The sequence below is a fragment of the Suillus fuscotomentosus genome, assembly GCF_016647785.1.
Source record: "Suillus fuscotomentosus strain FC203 chromosome Unknown F5891scaffold_115, whole genome shotgun sequence".
Classification (NCBI taxonomy): Eukaryota; Fungi; Basidiomycota; class Agaricomycetes; order Boletales; family Suillaceae; genus Suillus; species Suillus fuscotomentosus.
In genome coordinates, this window is record NW_024539627.1 from 63,574 (window position 1) to 72,996 (window position 9,423).

The window sequence follows — 9,423 nt, forward strand, 5'->3', positions numbered from 1 at the left end:
TTGGACCTGTCACGTCGTATAAAATTGAGGCCCTAAATGATATAAACTAGATAACGTGGAAGGAAAGGATAGAAACCATCCTTAACCTTCACGGAGTCCATGGGCACATTGATGGGACCTGTAAAAGGCCCACGACGGACAAGGATGAGATCACATACTGGGATAAACAACATTATGTGGCATGGACACTCATCTTGAATAATATCAAGGATGATAAAGTAGTCCATGTGTCACGTGCGAAGAACATAAAGGAGGCATGGGAGAATCTAAAGACAATCCATGAGACAAGGAGTCAGTCGAGTGTGTTAATGGCGAAACGCACCTTTTATGCTATGCAAGCTGAAGAAGGCTGTGATATTACAGAACACATTACTGAGATGGTGAATAAGTGTAACCAACTCGACACCATGGGGTGCGAGATCCCAGACGCAGAGTTCAAAGCCATTCTCATAATGTCGTTACTGAAATCGTGGGGAACTTGGACTGCATCCTATTTAGGGGCACATGCTGAGAAAATTGAATCCGACAAAATAAAAGGATATACTTCCCAGGAGTTAATCTCCATCATCCTCGACGAGTATAAACGTCGCAAAGGTGAGGACACCCAAGAGAAAGGCTTCTACGCCAAGACTGAGAGGAGCGGAAAGAAAAGGAAGATCGAGAAGCACGTGGAGATGCCTAAGAGCCGAGCTAAGTGTACTGTCTGTGGACGAAATAATCACGCCACAGATGACTGCCGGTTCAAGGGCAAGCCGAAGTGTATGTCTTGCAGGAAAGTTCAGACACGAGACTAAAGATTGCTGGGGGAAAGCGGGACCATCATCCCAAAAGCCATGTCAGCAGAAAGAGTGTGCCAATATTGCGAGAGATCCGCAGGAAGACGAGCCTATGGATGAGGATAAGGCTTATGTAACCAAAAATATATCTGTGAATGAAGACGCTGATGAGCGTGTTTCCTTTTACTTGTGGGTGGTTGATACAGCTACCACATCCCACATTATGAGCCAACGAACCATGTTTGAAGAGTACCGTCCAATAAGCGGTGGCACCATAATCGGAATTGGAAATGTGCCAATAAAAGCACTAGGCTGTGGATCAGTAAAAATACAAACATGAGTCAAGGACAAATTGAAGATGGTACAATTGAGAGACGTACTGCATGTTCCAACAGCAGTAAACAACCTCATATCAATCAGCTGATTAGACGAGCAAGGGGGAAGAGCCCGATTTGACAATGGACAAGTCACATTGCTCGATCAGAACCGACGGACCATAGCAACTGGACGCTGTGTAAATAGATTATATATCCTAGACGCCAAGACCATTCAGCCTCGAATTGAGTCAACAAACAAAGCAAATGACTCACTTACTTGGGAAGAGTGGCATAAACACTATGGACATATTGGCATCACGGGATTACAACGACTGGCAAAACAACAGTTAGTAGATGGTTTTAACATAGATCAAAGTTCACCTATTCCAGAGTGCGAAGCGTGCATTGAAGCTAAACACTCTTGAAATCCGTTCCCAAATCAAGCTGAAAATAGAGCTCGAGTACCAGGTGAACAAACACACACAGATGTTTGGGGACTAGCTCGAACAACGGCCATAACGGGGGCGAGATATTATGTTAGTTTTGTCGATGACTGCACAAGAAGGTGTGTCATCAAATATATGAAAATGAAGGATGAAACCACCGAAAAGGTGAAAGAATACCTATCCTATGTTGAGCGGCACTGGGAAAAACTCCCCAAACGTATTCGCACCGATAACGGTACAGAATATATAAATAATGACCTAAAAAACTGGTGTCAGCAGAAAGGGATAGAGTTAGAAACAACTGCACCATATTCTCCCTCGCAAAATGGTGTAGCAGAACACTTCAATAGAACATTAATTGAGTTGGCACGAGCAATGTTATTAGCTCATGACTTACCTAAGTTCCTATGGCCTGAAGCGGTGACTCACGCAGCATATTTACACAGTCGAGCGCATACACGAGCACTCGAAGAGAATACACCTGAAGGAAAATGGTCAGGAACACGACCAAATGTGTCTCACCTGCAGGAATTTGGTGTACCTGTGTGGATATTAAGAGATGGTCAAAATATATCAAAACTTGAAGCGAAATCAGAAAAACATACATTTGTCAGCTTTCTAGATGGGCCGAAAGCCATAAAATATTACGACGTGCGCACAAAACAAGTGAAATCATCTAGAAATTATTGCTTCCTACAAATAAAACCCCAAGAAACAATCACGCCAGATATGCAGCGTGAGGGGGAGTGGGGAGAGATTGACACACCACAATCTGATGAAGATGTTGGAAGATTCGATGGTGGACAGACCAGTGAAGCTGGTGAATCAAGTGTTAATCTAAAGTGGAAGCGAGAACAGGACGAAATCATACCTGATGAACCACGAAGAAGCACCAGAACAAAAATAAAGCACGATTATCGAGTGCTAAATGATCCGCCAGAAGAACTAGCTGAACTGGTAGATGATCCTGACAAAGGAGAGGTTACATCATCAGCAGCCGAAATGATATTTGCCGCTGTAGGGATTCATTTCTGGTTGGGCTTGTAGAGACTGTTTTTACCTTACCTTATGTTGGCACTTTTGTAGCTTACATAATCAATCAATCTTTTCACCAGTTACCAGTATGAGTCAGAGTCCTCAGTAGTTTTTATGATATTTCCTCTCCTCTGAGACTTGAGCCTAGTCCAGAAACCCTTTAGGGTCGAATAGCAGCTAGGTTCTGCAAGACCCAACACATTGTTCAGACTCACCATCTGAATTGTTGTACCTTCACCGCGTTCAATGAGCGCGGTATTGCTCTGGATGACCCAAAGTCACTAAAAGAAGCGAAGACATCCCCAGATTGGTCACAGTGGGAGAAGGCTGTGAATACTGAGCTAGAACAACTCAATACTATGGGAACCTGGGAGTTAGTAGACCCTCCAGAAGAAAGAAAACCCATAGGGAACAAATGGGTTCTAGTCTGGAAGTACAATAAAAATGGGGAGCTTGTTAAGCATGATTAGTAGCGAAAGGGTACTCACAAATACCGGGGATGGACTATGATGACACTTTCTCACCCGTCATGCGTCTTGAAACGATCCGCACAATACTAGCATTGGCTGTATCAGAAGACTGGGATATACAACAAATGGACGTGAAAGGTGCTTACCTAAACGGTATCCTAAAGGAAGAAGTCTTCATGAAACAGCCGGAAGGATTTGAAGATGGAACAGCGAGAGTGTGCCGCCTAATAAAAACATTGTACAGCCTCAAACAATCTGGTTGTGAGTGGAATATCGAGCTAAATAAACAGCTCGAAGCAAAGGGATTCAAAAGACTAATTAGTGACCCATGCGCGTACATAAGAAAAATGGGAGACAGAATAGAAATAATTACCGTGTGGGTTGATGACCTACTCCTGTTTACGAAGAGTACAGCGCTAATGGTGAAGTTAAAATGTGAGTTACAAACAATGTTCGAAGTCACTGACCTCGGTGATCCAAGTAAAATTGTTGGTATTGAAATTGATCGAGATCGAGAGAAGGGGGAGCTACAAATTTCCCAAACAAAATACATTGAAGCGATTCTTGTGAGGTACAGCCTTGCAGACGCGAATTCAGTTGGGATGCCCCTTGATCCAAATATCAAACTTGAACCAGTAGATAGCTCACCTGAAACGGGAAATCGTAGCAATAACTATGCATCCCTCATAGGGTCCTTAATGTATGCAGCCGTAGCGACACGTCCAGATATTGCGTATGCTGTATATCGATTAGCATCATACACAGCGAATCCCAGAATAACTCACTGGACTGCTGCAAAACACGTTTTACGATATCTCAAGGGTACCAAAGATATAGGAATAACCTATAAAACAAATAAACTCTTGAGTAACACCGAAAACCGTTTCGATGGTTATTCGGATGCGAGCTTCGCGAATAATGATGATCATACCTCCGTTTCGGGGTACATCTTCTTATCGAACGGAGGGGCAATAATGTGGGGATCGAGGAAGCAAAATGCCATCTCCTTGTCAACGACAGAAGCTGAGTACATCTGCCTCTCAGACGCAACGAGAGAAGTGGTATGGCTTCGTAATCTATACTGGGAGTTAGGATACGAGCAAAGAGAGCCTACCTTGTTACATGGAGACAACTCTGGCTCGTTGGCGATTGCGCAGAACCCACAATATCACAAGAGAACGAAGCATTTTGATTTAAAACATCACTATATCCGAAATAAAGTTAAAAACAGTGAGATAAAACTGAAGTATTGTCCTACCGCACAAATGACGGCGGACATCTTCACAAAAGCGCTACCCAAACCTGCACATCACCAACATATACGTGGACTTGGGATGTCCTAGGTTTGAGGGGGAGTGTCGAGGTTGAACAAACCTAGGACACGTTAGCCATATCGGAGATTACATAACCCGGCGGTAATATAAAGTATATATAACCTGCGCGGACATATCCGAATGATTAAGCATTCTTAGCGCCCACCCTCGTGTGCCTCTAAGTCAATTATTTTCATTCTTACTTGTGCAATCAAATATTGTATCTATCGTAATCTCAATAGAAGAACGCCTTATGCTGGTGCCCACCATGCATGAAGCTATTTGTGACAGATTCGCGCCACATCAAAAGAGGTGGATCTTATTTCATGTGTCCTTCCTTTGTGGGTTTGTTGACTAGTGAGTACTGGGAGTCTGGGAGTTAAAGTCATGGTGTACTGTTGACACAGAAGCAGTGGGCTTATTTTGATGTCAAGGTTGATTGCTAGGCAGTTGGGGTCTGCATTACAGAATGTGAGGGTGTTACATGGCTGGGTGTTGCAAACCGGAAGCGTAACAACAGGACCAGTGGCTTGTGAACTCCAATGCTATCGCAGCGACTGCGCGACCCTTTTCTCATGCCTCATTTACCCAATCGTCTCTCAAGTGTCTGGTGTACCTCCCAATTCCTGGAAAGAGGGGTCATACCCTCATCCACATTCCAGGGCAGAGATACTGAGCGCATGCAGCGAACGTCCAATAATTCAGGCTCATGCCGTACCTGCAGCCCATTTGGCAAACATCGAAGTTTGCTGCAAGGATGGTTGATGGTGAGAGCTGCGAGGCGGTTCGTTGTCGCTATCATCGCTCTTTCTGTTCTCCTTCCCATTCTTCCTGTCAATCAAGTGTCACGGTCATGGTCACTCTACGTAGTCCACGGCCATTCTACTTAGCTCACGGTCTCTTTACAGTATCAGCATTGCGCCGATGTACTCCGTTCTGTGCAGAACAGCTTGTTCAGATATTTACAGACTTAGTGTATCACTGACGCGTTTACTATACCCGGTCTCATGGTTATGTTTCACTTTACATTATCACATTCTAGATACTTATATGTGGCTCGGAGCTTTGTATCTTTTTCCTCGTCGAATCAACACCAGTATCTGGCCTCTCTTCTCCTCTCATCTTTCGCTTGTCTCTGTCACTCGTTGAGCGCCCGTTACAGTTTGATGTGACCACAAACTTGACCTTCGAAACTCGTATATTTCATTCATCTATCCTATTGTTGCCTCAAGGCATCATTCTGCTGACATGTCTGATCCTATTAGTGCTAACCCGGACATGGAGAACCGCTCTCCTCTCAGTCCACCTTCGTCCCTACCTTGGAAAACTTCCATGAAGTTTTACAGGCCATCATGGTGCTTGGACAAAGCTCTTACCATCTCGACGAACACCAGTGCACCATAGGTTGTGCCCTCGAAGACATTACCGACAAAATTGCCTCCCTCAGATTCCCCACTATGCCCACCAGTGTGATGGGGCATCAAGGCCATTCAGACTTGGTTGCCCCATGGGGAATTGCCAAATTTCGGGAACCACAACTGTTTAAAGGTAGTGCGACTGACAGTCGATGCCTTCATGGACGAAATACTTAGTGCTGTCGAACTCTCACATTCGGCACTACCTACTGACATGGACAAGGCCTTGTACTTGTCCACCTATTTAGACAACGGTGTAGAGACTTGTGCATCTCATAGTGTGATATGGCGCTTTACACTAGGGAGTATACAGCACCAACTCGCAGCATCACTCTGTGTACCATCCACAGTGATTCCTATATGACGCGCAGCTTTCCCGCGCAACGCGCGCCATGCGCGCACCATTCCCGCGCTTCATGATGTATACGCGCGCGCGCGTTCCCGCGCTTGCGCGCCCTATAGCGCCAGCCATCCAGATGCATCCATCCACTGTCCACCATGTTCTCTAGTGCGTATATTTCTATTTCTCTCATTGCATATTATTCCATCTTTATTTTTATCATGGACTCTCACATATATATATTTTTACATACCTACTCGGTAGCGCTTCGGCTCCGCATGACTGCGCTTAGGCGCGCTATATAAGCGCCAGCAGTACAACCTACTTTTCCTACTTTTCACTTACTAGTTACTACCCACTTACTACTTAGCAGAATATAGTAGAAAGCTATTCCTTTACATTTTGCACTCTTATATCTCTTATCTTGCTTTATATCACTACTTAAGCTTAGTTTCTCATTTCCGCATATGCGCGCGCACTTTCCCGCGCTTCGCGCTAATACGCGCGCGCGTTCCCGCGCCTTTGTACCTTGCGCGCTCCTGCGCTTTCTCGCGCTTCGCTTAAGCGCACACTTCTAGATCCTTGCTGCACTCACTTCCCCTATAGGGTCGAACGCACTTGCTTCTCAAGTAACGCAGACTAGGCAGCGCGCGACCTTACAACTTTTACAGATACAGTCAGGAGCTTCTTTTGTTCCTCATTGTATTGTTGTTTCTACAACGGGTCGCCTCGTTCTTGGTTCATGGCTACCCGCCGTACCAATGACGACTTACTCCACAACTTCGACTCACTAATCGACGATTTCAGGCAGCACTTCGGAGATCATGATACGGAGGGCACAGCCCTTCATAAGATCAAAACCTCCACCAGACTGGGAGTTGCGCTAGCTACATGTCCAAATTCTGCGAGTTGCTGGTCTACGTCAACTTCAATACCTCAACCATGATCCAGAAGTACTACGATGGTCTGAAGGACGAGGTAAAGGACTTGTTACTGACCGTTCACGACCCCCCGACAGTTTCGACGGATATGTCGACCTCACCATCAAGAAGTCGAACGGAAGATGGCGAAGACAGTCACACCCCACCAACACACCACTGCGGACACCAACGCGCAACGCCACACCCCAGTATGACCATCAGCCTCCACCTCACTCCCTCCTGGGGTACCAATGGAGATCGATGCCACCAAAACTGTGACCCACCAACCACTCATCAAAGAAGAACATGACCGTTGTTTCGCCAAGTCCTATGCTTGTACTGCGGGGGTGCCGAGCACACCATAAAAAACTGCTCAAATATGTCAGAACGTGCAAAGAAGAAATTCAATGCATGTAATGACTCGGGAAAGCCTAACCGGCTGCCATCTCGTCCCAGGGCACCCGGTTGCAGACGATGGGACATGTCAGAGCCTCCTCGTGGCACCGGACCCCACCTACATTCGTCTCTCAGATGGAAGTTATACCCTGCTAGTAAAGTCTGCTCCTGCTTATGTCTTCTCTTCTAATTCCTATTTGAACTCACCCTTACATTTCTTCATCTCTGTTTGTCTTTCCTTCCCTAACAGAAAATCCATTGACACTTTTGCACTGGTCAATTGTGGTGCTACTATGTCTTGTATCTCTGAGCGTTTCGCTGCTCATCACTCTCTCCCTCAGTGTGTCAAAAGCATGCTGATACCCATTATGGCAGTTGACGATCGGCCAATTGCATCTGGGATGATCACCCATGATATCATTACTAACCTCTCTGTCTCCAGCCATAGCGAAACACGACTGCTTGCGGTCGTGTCTGTCACTTATCCCATCATTCTAGGTTTAGACTGGCTGCACCAGCACAATCCCAACATTGACTGGGAGGAGTCTACACTCTCCCTCGATTGTTGTGGACTCACTTGCAAGAATCCCATCACCGTAACAGCAAAGGGCTTTGGTCCTACGCTGCCCTCATCACCCTTGACACTCAATGCCTCAACTACCATTGGACTAGGCCTTGGTCTACCTAAAGCCACCTCTTATCTTGCTCGCGCATTCGCGATACCTCCAGAATCAACACTGGATCCGCCTAGAACTACTCTGGACCCCAATCCAAGTAGGCCTACTACTTTGTTCCTCTCCTCCCTTGTCGCCCAGAATGGCTATGGTCACTCTGTCCCTCCCTGCCTATTGCCTCGACCACCCCACATCTGCTTTGTCTCTGCGAAGAAATTCGCACGGACGGCTCGCGCCTGCCCTGACGAAGCCTACCTCTTCCACTACCATCACCCAAACTCTCCTGCCTACGTCCGCACCACCGCATCATCATCCATCGACACTGTCGATGATGAAGTTCCTGCTGTACCTTTCGCCATTGATGAGGTACTTGATGCTATCCCCAGTAAATACAAGGACTATGCCTCTACCATATTCTCCCCCTCCGAATTCGAGAAGCTGCCCCCACATTGAGCATATGATGTTGACATTGAACTCGACAAGGGGAAAACACCTCCATTCAGGCCCCTCTATCGTCTCACGCCCCCAGAACGTGAGGCCCTCACTGAATATGTTCACAAGAACTTGGACTGCAGGCACATTCACAGCTCTACCTCATCTGTGGGCGCACCAGTTCTCTTCATTCGCAAGAAGACCAGTGAACTATGCTTATGCGTTGATTACCGTGGTCTTAACACGATCACAAAAAAGAATCGTTACCCTGTTCCCCTTGTCCACGATCTACTCGATCGTGTACAGGGCTGTAAGGTTTTCTCTGTTATTGACCTCAAATCTGCCTACAGTCACCTTCGAATCAAGAAAGGTGACGAGTGGAAAACAGTGTTTAGGACACCACTCGGCCTGTTTGAACATCTCGTCATTTCCCTATGGTCTTACTAATGCTCCTGCTGCTTTTCAAGCCTTCATTCAAGATACCTCCGCGACTTGCTTGAAATCATTTGTGTCATCTACTTAGACGACATACTAATCTTTTCCCGCTCTCAGGACGAGCATGACGAGCACGTACGTCTCGTACTGGACTGACTTTGTGATGCTTGCCTTTGCGCTAACCCAGCGAAGTGCAAATGGGACAAGTCCAAAGTCAAGTACCTGGGCTATATCATTGGTGCTGATGGCATCAAAATGAATCTGAAGAAGCTGGACACCATTGTTTTGTGGCCTGTGCCAGCTTCTGTGAAGGATGTTCAATCCTTTCTCGGGTTTGCGAATTTCTATAGATGTTTCATTGATGGTTACTCACGCATTACTCAACCTCTGACTGACTTAACGAAAAAGAACATTCCTTTCGACCTTTCAGGAACCACTCGCTGTGCTTTCGACG